General features: G+C 39.6%; 1 long non-coding RNA gene across 1 annotated transcript; it reads left to right on the top strand.

Moving 5' to 3' along the window:
* The first annotated feature begins 7,335 nt into the window (after positions 1 to 7,335).
* On the top strand, positions 7,336 to 18,419 carry LOC147361098 (uncharacterized). Its single transcript, XR_015139753.1, has 4 exons — positions 7,336 to 7,463; positions 8,153 to 8,220; positions 8,681 to 8,827; positions 17,518 to 18,419. It is a non-coding gene; the product is annotated as an uncharacterized LOC147361098 (long non-coding RNA).
* The last annotated feature ends 1,747 nt before the right edge of the window (positions 18,420 to 20,166 follow it).

Here is a 20,166-nt window from a genome sequence, read left to right as displayed (position 1 = left end):
TTTGTGAAATTCATTTTTTTTTGCATTTTGCTATTGTTAAGTATTAGCTATATGAATATTCCAATAATCTATCTGTTCTACTGTTGATGGACATTTTGGTCTGTTTCTAGTTTGAATAGTTTGGATTTATATGAATTATGCTGCTATGAACATTCTTGGACATGCCTCTTGGTAAACAAACATATATATGCTTTTTCTAGGTAAGTACCTAAGAATAGAAACATGCATGAGGATACATGAATGCTTAGTTTTAATACAAGCTGCCAGTTTTCCAAAGTTTCTGTATAAATTTATTATCCCACCTGCAGGACAGATTCTGTTGCTCCACATCTTTTCCAACATTTGAAATTGTCATTTTTAAATAGCAGTCATTATTGTGTACCATGTGAGGTTTTAATTTGCATTTTCCTCATGTTTAATGAGGCCAAGATCTTTCCTTATAATTTTTGGTAATTTAAGGAAATTCTTAATCAGATTTGTTGCTGATTTTTCTAGTGGATTGTCAGACTTATCAATTTGTAAAAATTGTTTGAATAGTCTTTATTACAAACTCATTGTTGGTTATACATGTTGCAAATACTTTCTCTACTCTCTTAGTAATCTTTTGATGAACAAAAATTCCTAATTTTAATGCAGTTCTCTTTCATGAGCAGTGACTTTTGTGTCTAATTTAAGAAATATATTTGTACTATGATGTCATGAAGATTTTCTCCTATATTACCTTCTAGACCTTGATTGTTTTAACTTTCACATTTAGCTTTCAAACCCACCATTTTATTTTTTTTGTGATTTGGGTTAAGAGTTGGGCTAGGTAGGGGGTGAGTTTCACCTGTATTATCCAGTTGGTCTGCAAATTTATTGACAAAACCTTCTTTTCCCCACAGCTCTGGTGTTATTTTCATCATCGGTTACTAAATTATGGCTTTATGTAACAATACTGATAAACACTGGAAAAAATACAATTATGAAACAAGTTGCAGGATAACAAAGACTGAATTCATTTAAACATAGATTAAAACTTGCTATGAAAATGTTACCAATATAACATTTGGGGTGGGGTGAACAGCTTTGACGAGTCTGTGAAGTTAAGGTAGTAATAACATTTGGGAAAGGGTTTAACCCTTAGCAAGGAGCAGAAAGGGTGATATAATAAGAGGCTCAAAGGGGATTTGGAAGGCACTTGCAAGTGTTCATTTTGTTATAATTGTTCTCATACATTGTAAATATTCAATATTTATGTATCCAGTTTTTAATAAAAATTTAAAAGGTGATTGGCAAATTAACCCAGGGCAACCAGTTTTAGTTTCAGTTTATTTCTCTAAGTCCCTCTTCGTTGTCTACCCTTTACAATTCTTAGTTTCTTATAGCTTAGCTGCATTTTTAGGAAGGTGTTTGTTATACTTTGCCCAGTATTCCTAAGTTTTCTGCTGGGAGTCTTTCCAGGATATGTATTTTTCCACATCGCAGGAATCTGAAACTTCCATGCACTCCTCCTACTTCTCTCCAGTCCAGGCTCCAGTTCTTCCCCATCCTGTTGAAACTGTTTTTGTCCAAGACAAAATGTTTTCCACATTTCCCAGTTCTGCAGACTCTTTATCTACTCAGTTCATTAAATTCAGTTCTCTACTGAATGCATTCAGAACAATTGAAAACTCCCTGCTGCCGCTAAGTCACTTCAGTCGTGTCCAACTCTATGCGACCCCATAGACGGCAGCCCACCAGGCTCTGCCGTTCCTGGGATTCTCCAGGCAAGAACACTGGAGTGGGTTACCATTTTCTTCTCCAATGCAGGAAAGTGAAAAGTGAAAGTGAAGTCGCTCAGTAGTGTCCAACTCTTCGCAACTCCATGAATTGTAGCCCACCAGGCTCCTCCATCCATGGGATTTTCCAGGCAAGAGTACTGGAGTGGGTTGCCATTGACTCCTTATATTGGTATTATTTCCTTTCTTTGCTGCTATGAAACCAAAATCTTTGAATTTTCTTACTACCTCACTGGACTTGTTTTTTCTTTTCTGTCTATGCAAACGTTATCAGTCCCATGGCTTTAACTCACCAATAGCTCCCAAATGGATATCTCCCAGTGCTGGTCTCTTTAGGACAAGATTTCTGTATTCTGTTGTTTATTAGACATTTCATTTGGATATCTAAGACACCTCACATTAATGTTTCAGAAATAGTTCTTGATTTTCCACAACTCTCCTCAAACAAGTTGGTATCAGTGGAGACTGAATTCAGCTGCAAATGAAACTATCAATAAAAGTGACTTAAAATATAAATTTTATTTCTCTTATGTGAAAGAGGTCTGAAGGTCTTCATTCAGAGCTGCTATGAAGGCTCCTTGTTCATCAGGTATGTTTTTGTTTCTGATTCACTATCTTGGCAGGTGCTTCTGTGTTTCAAATCATTTCATTATTGATGGTGGTATTGACATACCACCCATCATGTTCAGGTTTCAGAAGGAAGACAGGAAAAGATAAAAATGTGAAAAGGGAACATCACTTAGCTTGAAACAACCTTTCCAGAAATCTCCCATGTTATTTCCAATTATGTTCTGTTAGCCAGAACCCAGCCAGTGGGCACACACCTAGAATTAAGGAAAGGAAAGCAAAAATGTATTTCAGCTGGACCCATTTCCATCTTTAATATAAACCCTGTTGTTAACAAAGAAGGAGAGAATTGAAACTCTGTGGCAGGTAGAGGTCTCTCTCACACTTTCTCCTTCCATTCTTGCCATCAAAGTAACAGAACTATTGTTTCTCTAGTGATTCAAATAAAAAATTCTAGAGTCCTTAATTCTTCCCTACATCTAATCTGTCAGCTAGTCCTCTTAGGTTCAAAATGTACTTTGGAAACAAAACTATCACTTTCTTTTCTTCTCCTCTGCTGTCCCTTTAAAAAAGCTATCATCATCTCCTGGTAGCTGTATGTAGCTGTATTATTGCAGTGACCTCATATCAAGTCTCTCTCCTTTCAGTTTTCGTCACCCATCTTCTTTACAGCAGCCAGTGTGGTTTTCTTTGGTTTTACCTTAATGTATATTTGTTTTTTTCTTAGGTAGGAAGCCCATGTGGCTTTATTTAAGAGTTTTCAGTGGCTTCCTATTGTACATAGAGTTTTAAAACTCAGCTTCTTATAAACAGTGCTGCAATGAACATTGGGGTACACGTGTCTCTCTCAATTCTGGTTTCCTTGGTGTGTATGCACAGCAGTGGGATTGCTGGGTCATACGGCAGTTCTATTTCCAGGTTTTTAAGGAATCTCGACGCTGTTCTCCATAGTGGCTGTACTGGTTTGCATTCCCACCAACAGTGTAAGAGGCTTCCCTTTTCTCCACACCCTCTCCAGCATTTATTGCTTGTAGACTTTTGGATAGCAGCCATTCTGACTGGTATGGAATGGTACCTCATTATGGTTTTGATTTGCATTTCTCTGATAATGAGTGATGTTGAGCATCTTTTCATGTGTTTGCTAGCCATCTGTATGTCTTCTTTGGAGAAATGTCTGTTTAGTTCTTTGACCCATTTTTTGATTGGGTCATTTATTTTTCTGGAATTGAGCTGCAGGAGTTGCTTGTATATTTTTGAGATTAATTCTTTGTCAGTTGCTTCATTTGCTATTATTTTCTCTCATTCTGAAGGCTGTCTTTTCACCTTGCTTATAATTTCCATTGTTGTGCAGAAGCTTTTAATTTTAATTAGGTCCCATTTGTTTATTTTTGCTTTTATTTCCAATATTCTGGGAGGTGGGTCATAGAGGATCCTGCTGTGATGTATGTCAGAGAGTGTTTTGCCTATGTTCTTCTCTAGGAGTTTTATAGTTTCTGGTCTTATGTTTAGATCTTCAATCCATTTTGAGTTTATTTTTGTGTATGGTGTTAGAGAGTGTTCTAGTTTCATTCTTTTACAAGTGGTTGACCAGTTTTCCCAGCACCACTTGTTAAAGAGATTGTCTTTTCTCTATTGTATATTCTTGCCTCGTTTGTCAAAGATAAGGTGTCCATGCTGCTAAGTCACTTCAGTCGTGTCCGACTCTGTGCGACCCCATAGATGGCAGCCCACCAGGCTCCCCCGTGCCTGGGATTCTCCAGGCAAGAACACTGGAGTGGGTTGCCATTTTCTTCTCCAATGCATTAAAGTGAAAAGTGAAAGTGAAGTTGCTCAGTCGTGTCTGACCCTCAGCGACCCCATGGACTGCAGCCTTCCAGGCTCCTCCATCCATGGGATTTTCCAGGCAACAGTACTAGAGTGGGGTGCCTGCGTGGATTTATCTCTGGGCTTTCTATTTTGTTCCATTGATCTATATTTCTGTCTTTGTGCCAGTACCATACTGTCTTGATGACTGTGGCTTTGTAGTAGAGCCTGAAGTCAGGCAGATTGATTCTTCCAGTTCCATTCTTCTTTCTCAAGATTGCTTTGGCTATTTGAGGTTTTTTGTATTTCCATGCAAATTGTGAAATTATTTGTTCTAGCTCTGTGAAAAATACCGTTGGTAGCTTGATAGGGATTGTATTGAATCTATAGATTGCTTTGGGTAGTATACTTATTTTCACTATATTGATTCTTCTGATCCATGAACATGGTATATTAGTGTCCTCTTTGATTTCTTTCACCAGTGTTATATAGTTTTCTATAATATATAGGTCTTTAGTTTCTTTAGGTAGATATATTCCTAAATATTTTATTCTTTTCATTACAATGGCGAATGGAATTGTTTCCTTAATTTCTATTTTCTCATTATTAATGTATAGGAATGCAAGGGATTTCTGTGTGTTGATTTTATATCCTGCAACTTTACTATATTCATTGATTAGCTCTAGTAATTTTCTGGTGGACTCTTTAGGGTTTTCTATGTATACCAGCCAGGACATGGAAGCAACCTAGATGTCCATCAGCAGATGAATGGATAAGAAAGCTGTGGTACATACACACAATGGAGTATTACTCAGCCATTAAAAAGAATACATTTGAATCAGTTCTAATGAGGTGGATGAAACTGGAGCCTGTTATGCAGAGTGAAGTAAGCCAGAAAGAAAAACACCAATACAGTATACTAACTCATATATATGGAATTTAGAAAGATGGTAACAATAACCCTGTATGCGAGACAGCAAAAGAGACACAGATGTATAGAACAGTCTTTTGGACTCTGTGGGAGAGGGCGAGGGTGGGATGATTTGGGAGAATGGCATTGAAACATGTATACTATCATATGTGAAACGAATCACCAGTCCAGGTTTGATGCATGATACAGGATGCTCAGGGCTGGTGCACTGGGATGACCCAGAGGGAAGATACGGGGAGGGAGGAGGGAGGTGGGAGAGGGGGTTCAGGATGGGGAACACGTGTACACCTGTAGTGGATTCACATCAATGTATGGCAAAACCAATACAATATTGTAAAAATAATTAAAAACATAAAAAACTCAGCTTCTTAACAGTGGCCTTCAGGAGTATCTGTGTGTACCATTTCACCCTTTGCTCACCTTTTCCAGGCACAGAATCTTCATGCACATCAAGTTCTTGCCACTTTAGGACTTTGGTGTTAGTAATTTTGTTTGTTATCTGTCTGTAGAACATAGGCTTTGTAAAGTCAGTAGCTTTCCAAAACTTCAGGCATCTTACCCACACCTGGAGCAAGATTTGCCTAGCTCCTGGTGGTGCTCAGTGTTATCCAATGAACAAATATGCCTCATTTGTGGGCTGTATAAAAGTTTTATTTATTTTGGCTTACACTATATTCAGGGTATTCCATAACAAAAATATGAATTGCTTTTGAGTGTTTAAATGGTTTATTTCAGTGTCATTAAATAATTTATAGTGTATAATTTGTAGTGTATAAGCATTAAATCTGAAGTTAACTAGTTACACCTAATATTTTAGAGCAGCACTTAAAATACGTAAGATGTGGACTAGGAACAACAGAGAAAAAATAAATCAGGCACTCGTAACCTCAAGAAGCTTACAATTCAGAAATGAAATCTCAGAAATAAGCAATTTATATTCTAAACCAGACTTTGGTAAGTATCAAGCAAGATACATAAAGCAATTGTGTTTCTGCTATATACTGCCCCACCCCCAACTGGTGCAGGTAGTATACTATACTGTATAGACAGACGTGGCCTCTCATGCAGCTGTTATATAGACAGATTCAAGTTTTCACTTGTTCTTACAGCAAAAGTTTCTTCCATACTGATTCACACTTTGGTTATTATTTACACCAAAAGCAAAACAAAAACAACAACAATAATAAATGTTGCTGTATAGCGAAAACCATCACAATATTGTAAAGTAATTACCCTCCAATTAAAAAAATCTTAGAACGTGTATACCGGGGAAAAAAAGGTACCACAAACAGGTTTCTGAGTATACTTGCCATTGCTGTGCGCTTTTGGGTAGTTCCTTTCCAGGATTTTGCCTGCCTTAGAGATACTATTTAGCTTACTTCAGAAAAAGTGAGCAGCAAACTGAATATGCTGATTAATCTTCTTTTTTATTGGATAATAGCTTCAGGAAAAGGCACCACTAGGGAATCGCCTCCAAAGAGCTCTAGAGATAAGGTATACATGTGTTAAAAAACGAAATATTTAATAACCTTAGTTTATCCTAAAGAATAAATGACTTAGGACATTGAGAGATGTTCACTAAGCTGTTTATTTATAAGAACCAAGACTAATATATTAAGTATTGTGAAATTTAGAATGCTATGGTACAATTTAAAATTCACTTTGATTCCTTTATCTTTTATTTTCCCAGGTAAGTCTTGAGAGGTATTTGTATTTACAGTTTTATTAACATGAGGCATCCTCAAAAGTCTAAATATAAACTACTTAGTAATAATAATTATAGACACCATTTATTGTGTAAACAGCATACTTTGCAAAGATTAAGAGATATTTAATGTAATTTTTCCTATATTTTTATAAAGCCTAAATTTGGCTGGATTCATCTTAAGTACTTAATGTTGAGAAAATAATGTAGTGGGAATTATAAATGAAAATATTATTAACCATCACTTATTAAATGAAATACCCTTGCTAGTTTTTCATAGACTATATAACTGCTAAAGTTTCCCCTAGTCCCTTCCTTCCTGGGTTAATGAACTTTCCCAGCTTTAGATATAGTCATCCAATCACAAATGTATGTTGAATGCCTACTGATAAAGTAACAGCTGGTGCTCCACTTAATGGGATTCAGCAGTGAATAACCAAGTCTTTGCATTCTCATGGAGTTCAGAGTTTGTCTTCCTTGAGGGAAGACGAACTGTTCATTCATATGTTCCTCCATGTTGCATAGAAGAGAACATTTATTCTGTTAGTACTTCAAGGGAAAAGCCAGTGAATGTAGAGAAGAAAGAATGAGTGAACTTTTGACCTCTTCAGGTTTGAAAGAGCAATTCTGTCCTTGATGAAGTGTAATTAAAGAAATATTGGATAGCCTCGGAGAGATTGAACCAAGGAGACAAAACGTAAGTAATTAAAGGCACTTCTGTTTGTGTTCAGCTTCCATGGCAGTTTCATTTTCACAAATTATCCATCAGTGTCCCTAAAAAACTTTCACTGCTCTGAATTTAAACCTTTATGATTAGCTGACAAACATTTCAAGCTGTGACAAAAAGAACTTTCTCAAGCTTTAATTCAGTAACATCACTTGAATCTACCAGTTTTTGTAATTATTTTAATATCTTACTACAATTTGTCCTTATCATTTTATGATCAACACTCCAAAGAGGACAAGAAATATGACTCTCATAAACCTAATGTATTTCTAATAACATTGGAAAATATTTGAATAAATCTATTCATTTGTCAAAGCAAAAAAAGTTTAAGAACATGTATGAAATGTTGGAATTTAATCATTGATGATTAGGTATAACAGAAAAAAATAGCTTTTTTATTCTTTAAACTATGAGCAGAAGAACTCTTCCTATATTTGTCTAATATCTGACTGCTATACATGAGACTTTCACACATTATCAGAAATACATTAACTGTTAAAGTGAACCCACAAATGGTGGTGTCTGGTAGCCAATTGGTGGTGATGTTCCCACTCCTGACCAAAAGTGTCCTTTCCCTTCATGTCTCCTTTTCTTTCTCTTTTCTTCTGTTAATATCACTTTTATTGTTCCTATGTGCATTTTCTCTGCTTCTGCTTTAGGCCTGTTAGTGACACCTAAAGGGACCCACAAGCATTGCAGACCTCATGGTAGAGCAAGAGAAGCTCGAGTAAGTTGACTTGTATGAATTTCAAATATTTGGAAGTTTTAGAACCTGTGTGCTTTTTCTCTCATTTTTGGTGTGTGAGAGAGTGGAGGAGACTTGTCAACCTTAGAAATGCTTGACAGCATGGCACAGTGGAAAATGTGTTTGTGTATTAACACTGGATTAAAAACTTGGCTCTATCATTAATAAGCTACATATCCCTGAACTAGTTACTTATATACTTAGAAAGTTTTTTTTATGTATAAAATATGTATTAAAATACTAATCACTTGAGATTATTGTGAAGATTAGGTATAGATGTATATTAAGCATCTGCATATAGTAGACATTCAATCTATTATTGTCATGATACTAATTATAGTAATTATTTTTCTATTATATTGGAATAAATGTCTTTTATGTTTAAAACATGGATACAATTTAATGAAAGTAAAGGTTCTCTTTTTTTAAAAAACTTTTAAAGTGAGGCAGAGATCAAGATAGCAGAAGAGAAGGATATGGAGCTCACCTCCTCCCACAAACACACCAGAAATACGCCTACATGTGAAACAGTTGTTGCAGAAGACCTCTTAAGCAAACGAAGCTTCAAGAAAGATCCCCATGTAACCAGGTAGGACAAGAAAATGCAAGGCATAAGGATAGGACTGACAAACCTGGAAGGGAATCGTGAAAAAGGAAAGGTTCCTTGGCCCTGAGAACCCTTCCGCAGCCGGGAGGTCTCTGGGAACAGATAGGGAGCTGAAGGGGTCTGGTCTCTACTCTCTGGGAGGAGTGTGCGCATGCTGACTTGCTAGCAGTCAGGACAGAGAGAGACAGGTGCTGACAGCTGCCACTTTGCTGCACTGTCTACTCTGAAACGAATGCTGGGTAGGGCTGCTAGTTATGTGCAGAAGCTAAGCACTGAAACTCAGGCTTCAGTGGACCTCAGGATTCAGTTGAAGGACTCTGAGAGAGGACTTGGTGTAGCTGTGCAGGCAGCCTGTAGGGTCTGGAGTGTGGTTTGGGCTGCCATTGTTAGCACATGCATGAGGTGGCGTGGCTCTGTCATAGGAGCCTCACTGTAGTTATGCTGTCAGCGGGGAGCAACTCTGGTTGCCTTCTTTGTGAGTGAGCATGTGGTGTGGGTGTGGCTGGTATGTAAGCCCATTATCAGTGTTCCAACCAGGGAGTGGGTCCAGCAGCAGCCACTTTGTTGGTGAACACACTGGGTGGTGGGCTGTATCACAGAATCCCATGTACCTGCAGAGAGCCCCTAGGGTGAAGCATGCTGGGATTCCTTTCCAAATGGAGTATTCCAGTCTACTTCACACCACAGCTTGGAGCTGGATCTGAGCAGACAGGTCCTGGGAGAGTACTGCCATATAGGCAACCATATTTCCAAGAGGCAGCACAGCCACCTCAATCCCCATAGCCACACCGCAGGCCCTAGCACCAGCCTGGCATTAAGTCTGGTAGGAACAAAATGGAGAAAGGGATGCAGCATTTGGGCTGTTTCTGGGTAGAACCGAGGACCCCTGCATGGTCATTCGGTGCATAGGTTCTCTGTGACCACACAGGCCTCACATGCATTAGTGCTCACCTTCTTGGGGACAGAACACACACATGAGCAACAGACCCTTATCAAACCTGACCCTCAGGGCCTCTACTCAAACAACTGGGAAGCAGACCCATCCCTGACAGGTCTGTGACAGCCACACAGCAAAGAGGTCTGACACAACTTCCAGACAAGGCTCTTGTCACCACAACACCAGCCACACCCCCTATCAAAAGGATGACAGCCAGCACACCCTTTGGATGTATGCCTGTCATGACTTGCAAATAGCCCTTGCACCCAAAATATTGGATTCACACAGTTTGCACAGGGATGGTCACACATAAAAACAGCCCTTCAGGACCACAGTAACTGTTTCTCCTGAATTTACAGAGACAGAGAAATTTGAGAAAAAGTGAAAGTGGAGAAACGATTTCCAACTAAAAGGACAGGAGAAATCCCCTGAAAGAAGAAACAATGAAACAGGCCTTTCTGGTCTGCTAAGCCCCAAGTTCAGAAAGGTGGTAATAAAAATGGTAAAGGAATGAAAGATTATCAATATTTGAGGACTTCCCTAACACCCAGAACAATTAAGCAAATGGTGATATATATGTTTCTATCAATACTTAACCTTAAATGTATACAGATTAAATGTTTCAAGCAAAGGGCATAACTGGTTAATGGATTAAAAAACAAGACCTGTATGTATGCTCTCTATAAGAGACCTCCCACTCCAGATCTAGGGATACAAACGGACTGAAAGTGAGAGGATGGACAAACATATTCCATGCAAATGGAATTCAGAGGAAAGCTGGAGTAGGAATACTAAGACAAAACAGATTTTAAAGACTGTTACAAGAGACAAAGAAGGACACTACATAATGTCCAAGAAAATATAACTATTGTAAATATAAACACCCAACATAGTAGCACCTCAATATATAAGGCAAGTGCTAATATTCATAAAAGAAACTGACAGTAATACAGTAACAGTGGGGGACCTTAAACCCCAGTTTCATCAATGGACAGATCTGGACAGAAAATCAAGAAGAAACACAGGCCTTAACACACCCATTATAAGCAGATAGACTTGATATTTATAGAACATTCCATCTGACAGCAGGAGAATACACATTTTCAAGTGCACATGGAACATTTCCCAGGCCTGTTCACATGCTGGGTCACAAAGTTAGCCTCACTAAATTTAAGAAAATTGAAAGCATATCAAGCATATTTTCTGACCACAACACTATGAGATTAGAAGGAAAAAAAAAAAAAAAAAGCTGTTAAAAAAAAAAAAAAACCTAAATGTGTGCAAGCTAAACAATGTGCTACTAAACAACCAGTGGATCGCTGAGAAAAACAAAGAGGAAATAAAATACCTGGAGACAAATGAAAATAGAAGCATGGTGATCCAAAACCCATGGGATGCAGCAGAAGCAGTTCTAACAGGGAGGTTTATAGTAATAGTCTTACCTCAGGACAAAGAAAAATCTCAAACAACCCAACCTGACACCTAAAGGAACTGGAGAAAAGAGAACAAAATCCACAGCTAGTAGAAGGAAAGAAATCTTAAAGATCTTAGCAGAAATAAATGAAAAACAGATGAAGAAAACAATAGAAAAGATGAATGAAACTAAAAGCTGGTTCTTTGAAAAAATAAAATTGATAAAGCTTTTTCAAGAAAAAATAGCTCAAGTCAGTCAAATCAGAAATGAGAAAGGACAAATTACAGTGGACACTGCTGAAATAAACACCTATAAAACACTAATATTAAGCACCTACATACCAATAAAATGGACAAATTCTTTGAGAGATACAATCTCCCAAGACTGAACCAGGAAGAAAGAGAAGATATTAACAGAGCAATCACAAGTACTGAAATAGAAACTGATTTTAAAACTTCCAAGAAATGAAATTCCAGGACCAGATGGCCTCACAGGCAAATTTGATCAAACATTTGGAAAAGAGTTAATACCTGTCCTTCTGAAACTTTTTTTTTTTTAATGTAGAGGAAGGAATATTCCCAAACTCATTCTGTGAGGCCAACATTATACTGGTACCAAAGCCAGGCAAAGATACCACAAAAAAGTTTATAAGCCAATATCACTAATGAATACAGATGTTCATCATCCTCAACAAAATACTAGCAAACCAAAATCAATAATATGGGCTTTCCTGGTGCCTCAAATGGTAAAGAATCCACCTGCAATGCAGGTGACCTGGGTTCGATCCCTGGGTTGGGAAGATCCCCTGGCGGAGGGCATGGCAACCCACTTTAGTATTCCTGCCTGGAGAATCCCTATGGACAAGGGTTCTTGGTGGGGTGCATGGGGTCGCAAAGTCAGACACGACTGAGCAACTAAGCAGAATTCAACAATATGTTAAAAAAGGATCATAATCATAATCAGGTGCAATTTATCCCAAGGATGGAAGGATTTTTCAGTATCTGTCAGTGTGATATACCAGGTGAACAAATTAAATAAAAATCACATGATCATATAAAAGATGGAGAAATGTCTTTTGATAAAATTCAACAACCATTTATGATAAAAACTATCCAGAACCTGGGCATAGAGGGAATATACTTCAACATAATAAAGACCATCTATGAAAAACCTACAGCAAGTGTCATATTAAATGGTGAAAAGCTGAAAGCTTTTTCTTTCTTCTCTAAGATCAAGAATAAGACATTCACCACTATTATCTAGCATAGGGTTGGAAGTCCTAGCCACAGCAATCAGAAAAAAAGAAAAGGAATCCAAATTGGGAAAGAAAATTGTCGTTTGCAGATGACATGATGATATACATAAAAAAAATCCTTAAGATGCTACCAGAAAACTACTGCTGCGGCTGCTAAGTCACTTCAGTTGTGTCCAACTCTGTGCAACCCCATAGACGGCAGCCCACCAGGCTCCCCCATCCCTGGGATTCTCCAGGCAAGAACACTGGAGTGGGTTGCCATTTCTTTCTCCAATGCATGAAAGTGAAAAGTGAAAGTGAAGTCGCTCTGTCGTGCCCTAGTCTTAGCAATCCCATGGACTGCAGCCTTCCAGGCTCCTCCATCCATGGGATTTTCTAGGCAAGAGTACTGGAGTGGGGTGCCATTGCCTTCTCCAGAAAACTACTAGAGGCCATCAATGAATTTGGTCAAGTTTCAGCTTAAAAAATTAATACACAGAAATCTGTTGCATTTCTGTACACTAACAGATTAGAGAAAATTTAAAAACAATTCCATTCACCATTGTATCAAAGAATAAAATACCTAGAAATAAACCTACCTACGAAGGCAAAAGACCTGTATGCAGAAAACTCTAAGACACTGATGAACGAAATCAAAAGATGACACAGATGGAAAGATATACTATGTTGTTAGATTGAAAGAATCAATATTGTCAAAATAACCATACTTCCCAAGTTAATCTACAGATTAAATGCAATTCCTTTCAAATTACCAATGATATTTTCCACAGAACAATAAGGAAAATATTAAAATTTGTATGGAGAAACAAAAGACCCATAATAGCCAAAACAGTCTTAAGAAAGAAAAACAGCTGGGGGAATTAGGCTTCCTATACTTTAGACTGTACTATAGTCATCAAAACTGTATGGTACTGACACAGATGAGCAATGGAACAAGATAGAAAGCCCGGAGATAAACCCAAGCACATATGGTCAATAAATTTATGACAAGTGAGGCAAAACTATGCAATGGAGAAAAGACAGTCTCTTCAATAAATGGTGTTGGTAAACTGGACAGCTGCATGTAAAGCAACGAAATTAGAACATTCTTTAACACTACACAAAAGTAAACTCGCTGTGTTAACTGTAAGACCTCACTGTGAGACCTGATACTATAAAAATCTTAGAGGAAAACGTAGGCATAATACTCTGATATAAATTGCTGCTGCTGCTGCTGCTAGGTCGCTTCAGTCGTGTCCAACTCTGTGTGACCCCATAGACGGCAGCCCACCAGGTTCCCCCATCCCTGGGATTCTCCAGGCAAGTGGGTTGCCTGGAGAATGGAGTGGGTTGCCATTTCCTTCTCCAATGCAGGAAAGTGAAAAGTGAAAGTGAAGTCATGCAGTCGTGTCCAACTCTTCTCGATCCCATGGACTGCAACCTACCAGGCTCCTCTGTCCATGGGATGTTCCAGGCAAGACTACTGGAGTGGGGTGCGATTGCCCTCTCTGGATATAAATTACAGCAGTGTCTTTTTGCTCTGTATCCTAGAGGAGTGGATATAAAGACAAAAAATGAGACCTAAGTAAACTCAAAAGCTTTAGCACAGCAAAGGAAACCATAAATAAGTTAAAAAGAGAACCCATAGAATGGGAGAGCATGTTTCTAAATGAAGCAACCAAAAAAGGATTATTGTCCAGAATTCAAAAACAGCTCATGCAGCTGAATATCAAAAATAACAACCCAATCAAAAATGGGCAGAAGATTTAAATAGACATTTTTCCAAAGAAGGCATATATATGGCAAAGAGGCACATGAAAAGATGTTCAACATTGTTACTTATTAGAGAAATGCATATCAAAACTACAGGGGGATATCATCTCACACCAATGAAAATGCCTACCATCAAAAAGTCTATGAATAACAAATGCTGGTGAGGGTTTTGAGGAGAGGGAACCCTGTTATACCCTTGGTGGGGATATAAATTTGTAAGTATGGATGTTTCTTTAAAAAAAAAAAACCTAAAAATAGAGCTACCATATGATCCAGCATATGAGTCATGAGACAATGAGCCATGCCATGTAGGGCCACCAAAGACAAATGTGTCATGGTGGAGAGTTCTGACAAAATGTGGTCCACTGAAGAAGGGAATAGCAAAACACTTCAGTATTCTTGCTTTGAGAACCCATGAACAGTATGAAAAGGCAAAAAGGACACTGAAAGGTGAACTCCCCAGGTCGGTAGGTGCCCAATATGCTACTGGAGATCAGTGGAGAAATAACTCCAGAAAGAATGAAGACACAGAGCCAAAGCAAAAACAAGATCCAGTTGTGGATCTGACTGGTGATAGAAGCAAAGTCCAATGCTATAAAGAGCAATATTGCATAGAAACCTGGAATGTTAGGTCCATGAATCAAGGTAAATTGAAAGTGGTCAAACAGGAGATGGCAAGAGTGAACGTCATCAACATTTTAGGAATCAGCGAAGTAAAGTGGACTGAAATGGTTGAATTTAACTTAGATTACCATTATATCTACTACTGTAGGCAAGAGTCCCTTAGAAGAAATGGTGCAGCCCTAATAGGCAACAAAAGAATCCAAAATGCAGTACTTGGATGCAATCTCAAAAATGACAGAATGATCTATGTTCATTTTTGAATGAAATGAGTCAAACCATTCAATATCACAGTAGTCCAAGTATATGCCCCGACCAGTAATGAAGAAGCTGAAGTAGGTTCTATAAAGACCTACAAGATCTTCTAGAACTAACACCCAAAAAAGATGTCATTTTCATTATAGGGGACTAGAATGTGAAAGTAGGCAGTTAAAAAATACCTGGAGTAACAGGCATTTGGCCTTGGAGTACAGAATGAAGCAGGGCAAAGGCTAATAGAGTTTCGCCAAGAGAACGCACTGGTCATAGCAAACACCCTCTTCCAACAACACAAGAGAAGACTCTACACATGGACATCACCAGATGGTCAAAACAGAAATCAGATTGATTATATTCTTTGCAGCCAAAGATGGAGAAGCTCTATACAGTCATGTAAAATAAGACCAGGAGCTGACTGTGGCTCAGATCATGAACTACTTATTGCCAAATTCAGACTTAAATTGAAGAAAGTAGGGAAAATAACTAGCCCATTCAGGTATGACCTAAATCAATACAGTGGAAGTGAGAAATAGATTCAAGGGATTAGATCTGATAGAGTGCCTGAAGAAATATGGATGGAGGTTTGTGACACTGTACAGAAGACAGGGATCAAGGCCATCCCCAAGAAAAAGAAATGCAAGAAAGCAAAATGGCTGTTTGAGGAGGCCTTACAAATAGCTGTGAAGAGAAGAGAAGTGAAAAGCAAAGGAGAAAAGGAAAGATATACCCATTTGAATGTAGAGTTCCAAAGAATAGCAAGGAGAGATAAGAAAGCCTTTCTCAGTGATCAGTGTAAAGAAATAGAGGAAAACAATAGAATGGGAAAGACTAGAGATCTCGTCAAGAAATTTAGATACCAAGGGATTATTTCATGCAAAGATGGGCACAATAAAGGACAGAAATGGTATGGACCTAACAGAAGCAGAAGATACTAAGAAGAGATGGCAAGAATACACAGAAGAACTACACAAAAAAGATCTTTACGATCCAGATAATCATGGTATGATCACTCACCTAGAGCCAACATCCTGGAATGCAAAGTCAGCTGGGCCTTAGGAAGCATCATTATGAACAAAGTTAGTGGAAGTGATGGAATTCCAGGTGAGCTATTTCAAATCCTAAAAGATGATTCTGTGAAAGTGCTGCACTCAATATGCCAGCAAATTTGGAAAACTCAGCAGTGGCCACAGGACTGGAAAAGGCCAGTTTTCATTCCAATCCCAAAGAAAGGCAATGCCAAAGAATGCTCAAACTACCACACAATTGCACTCATCTCACATGCTAGTAAAGTAATGCTCAAAATTCTCCAATCTAGGCTTCAACAGTACATGAACCGTGAACTTCCAGATGTTCAAGCTGGATTTAGAAAAGGCAGAGGAACCAGAGATCCCGTTGCCAATATCCGCTAGATCATTGAAAAAGGAATAGAGTTCCAGAAAAAAACATCTATTTCTGCTTTGTTGACTATGCCAAAGCCTTTGTGTGGATCACAGGAAACTGTGGAAAATTCTTAAAGAGATGGAATACCAGACCACTTGACCTCCTTGTGGTCAAGTGGTCTGCTTGAGAAATCTGTATGCAGATCAGGAAGCAACTGTTAGAATTGGACATGGAATAATAGACTGGTTCCAAATAGGGAAAGGAGTACAAGACTATATATTGTCACCTGCTTATTTAACTTATATGCAGAGAACATCATGAGAAATGCTGGGCTGGATAAAGCACAAGCTGGGATCAAGATTGCTGGGAGAAATATCAATAACCTCAGATATGCAGATGATACCACCCTTATGGCAGAAACCAAAGAACTAAAGAGCCTCCTGATGAAAGTGAAAGAGGAGAGTGAAAATGTTGGCTTAAAGCTCAACATTCAGAACACTAAGATCATGGCATCTGGTCCTAGCACTTCATGGCACATAGGGAAACAGTGGAAACTGACAGATTTTATTCTGGGCGGGGGGGGGGGGGGACTCCAAAATCACTGCAGATGGTGACTGCAGCCATGAAATTAAAAGACACTTACTCCTTGGAAGAAGAGTTATGACCAACCTAGACAGCATATTGGAGAAGGCAGTAGCAACCCACTCCAGTACTCCTGCCTGGAAAATCCCATGGACAGAGGAGCCCCTTAGGCTGCAGTCCCTGGGGTCACTGCGAGTCGGATATGACTGAGTGGGTTTGCTTTCACTTTTCACTTTGATGCACTGAAAAAGGAAATGGCAACCCACTCCAGTGTTCTTGCCTGGAGACTCCCAGGGACGGGGGAGCCTGGTGGGCTGTCATCTATGGGGTCGCACAGACTGAAGCGACATGACTAAAGTGACTCAGCAGCAGCAGACAGCATATTAAAAAGCAGAGATGGTACCTCATTGTGGTTTTGATTTGCATTTCTCTGATAATGAGTGATGTTGAGCATCTTTTCATGTGTTTGTTAGCCATCTGTAGGTCTTCTTTGGAGAAACGTCTATGTACCATTTCACACCAGTCAGAATGGCTGCTATCCAAAAGTCTACAAGCAATAAATACTGGAGAGGATGTGGAGAAAATGGAATCCTCTTACACTGTTGGTGGGAATGCAAACTAGTACAGCCACTATGGAGAACAGTGTGGAGATTCCTTTAAAAACTGGAACTAGAATTGCCATATGACCCAGCAGTCCCACTGCTGGGCATACACACCAAGGAAACCAGAATTGAAAGAGACACGTGTACCCCAATGTTCATTGCAGCACTGTTTATAATAGCCAGGACATGGAAGCAACCTAGATGTTCATCAGCAGATGAGTGGATAAGAAAGCTGTGGTACATATACACAATGGAGTATTACTCAGCCATTAAAAAGAATACATTTGAATCAGTTCTAATGAGGCAGATGAAATTGGAGCCTATTATACAGAGTGAAGTAAGACAGAAAGAAAAACACCAATACAGTATACTAACGCATATATATGGACTTTAGAAACATGGTAACGACAACCCTGTATGCCAGACAGCAAAAGAGACACAGATGTATAGAACTGTCTTTTGGACTCTGTGGGAGAGGGGCGGGGGGGGGGGGATGATTTGGGAGAATGGCATTAAAACATGTATAATATCATATAAGAAATGAATCACCAGTCTAGGTTCGATGCAGGATACAGGAAGCTTGGGGCTGGTGCACTGAGATGATCCAGAGGGATGGTATGGGGAGGAAGGTGGGAGGGGGTTCAGGATAGGGGACACGTGTACACCCATGGCGGATGCATGTTGATGTATGGCAAAACCAATACAATATTGTAAAGTAAAAATAATAATAATATAAATAAATAAAAAGCAGAGACATTACTTTGCCAACAAAGGTCTGTCTACTCAAAGCTATGGTTTTTTCAGTAGTCATGTATGGATGTGAGAGTTGGACTATAAAGAAAGTCGAGCACTGAAAAATTGATCATTTTGAACTGTGCTATTGGAGAAGACTCTTGAGAGTCCCTTGGACTGCAAGGAGATCCAACCAGGCCATCCTAAAGGAAGTCAGTCTTGAATATTCATTGGAAGGACTGATGCTGAAGCTGAAACTGCAGTACTTTGGCCACATGATGCAAAGAGCTGACTCGTTGGAAAAGACCCTAATGGTGGGAAAGACTGAAAGCAGGAGGAGTAGGGGACTACAGAGGATAAGATGGTTGGATGGCATCACTGACTCAATGGACATGAGTTTGAGTAAACTCCCGGAGTTGGTGTTGGACAGGGAGGCCTGGTGTGCTGCAGTCCATGAGGTCACAAAGAGTCAGACACGACTCAGTGTCTGAACTGAACTGAATTAATGATCCAGCAGTCTCACTCCTGGGCATATATTCAGGGAAAATCGTGTTTCCAAATGATTCATAGATTCTAGTGTCCATTGCAGCACTGTTTACAATAGACAAGAAACGTGAATAACTTAAATATCCATTGACGGAGGAATGGATAAAGATGTGGTACATATATATAATGGAATATAACTCTGTATAGTCATTAAAAATAAAGGGTGTGTGTGGGTGTGTGTGTGTGTGAAATTTGCTCAGTTGTGTCCAATTCTTTGTGACCTCATGGACTATACAATCCTTGGAATTCTCTTGGCCAGAATACTGGAGTGGATAGCCTTTCCCTTCTCCAGGGGATCTTCCCAACCCAGGGATCAAACCCAGGTCTCTCACACTGCAGGCTGATCCTTTACCAGCTGAGCCACAAATGAAGCCCAAAGAAAGGGTGGGACAGAGTAAAGATGGCAGAAGGTTGTGAAGTTCCCATCTCCTCACAAGTACATCAAGAATGCTGCTAAGTCCCTTCAGTCGTGTCCGACTCTGTGCGACCCCATAGACGGCAGCCTACCAGGCTCCCCCATTGCTGGGATTCTCCAGGCAAGAACACTGGAGTGGGTTGCCATTTCCTTCTCCAGTGCATGAAAGTTAAAAGTGAAAGTGAAGTCGCTCAGTCGTGTCGGACTCTTCGCGACCCCATGGACTGCAGCCTACCACGCTCCTCCATCCATGGGGTTTTCCAGGCAAGAGTACCAGAGTGGGGTGCCATTGCCTTCTCCGACATCAAGAATACATCCTAACAATTCTCACAGAGCACCTACTGGACACTAGTGGAGGACCTCAGCCATCTAATGGGACAAGAAAAATTGCCATGCAACCAGATGGAACATTGGAAAGGAATGGGGGTGTAGAAGTTGAGGTGGGATGGGACTGGTGCCCTTGAGGGGAAGCTGAAGGAGGAGAGAATGTCCTCACACTCAGAAAAGCCCACTCATGCTGAGGGTATCAGTGGGGACTAAGAGGGACCTTCAGAGAATCAGAGGGAAATGCAGTAACTGGTCTGTGGATGGCAAGATAGAGAAAGACCTATGTACACTGTGCTGCAACCCTGCACATCCCAGCCTGAGTTATGTGTCTCCTGGTGAGGAGGCGGGCCAGGTGCTAGAGTGAGGTTTGCCAAGTGGAGGGACAGCTGTTGGTGAGGAGACAGGCTGAGGCAACAGGAGGGAAGGCCTCCACAACCAGCCAGGAAGGTTAGCAGGGGAGGTCCTGGCCACTGTGGAAGCAAGGTGCCATTGTTAACTGG

Source organism: Bos grunniens, chromosome 13 (genome assembly GCF_055505025.1).
Source record: "Bos grunniens cultivar Pamir isolate PY7600 chromosome 13, Bosgru_T2T1.0, whole genome shotgun sequence".
NCBI classification, from domain to species: domain Eukaryota; kingdom Metazoa; phylum Chordata; class Mammalia; order Artiodactyla; family Bovidae; genus Bos; species Bos grunniens.
Note: the sequence above shows the minus strand (reverse complement) of the source record. Positions and strands in the feature narration are given on the sequence as shown.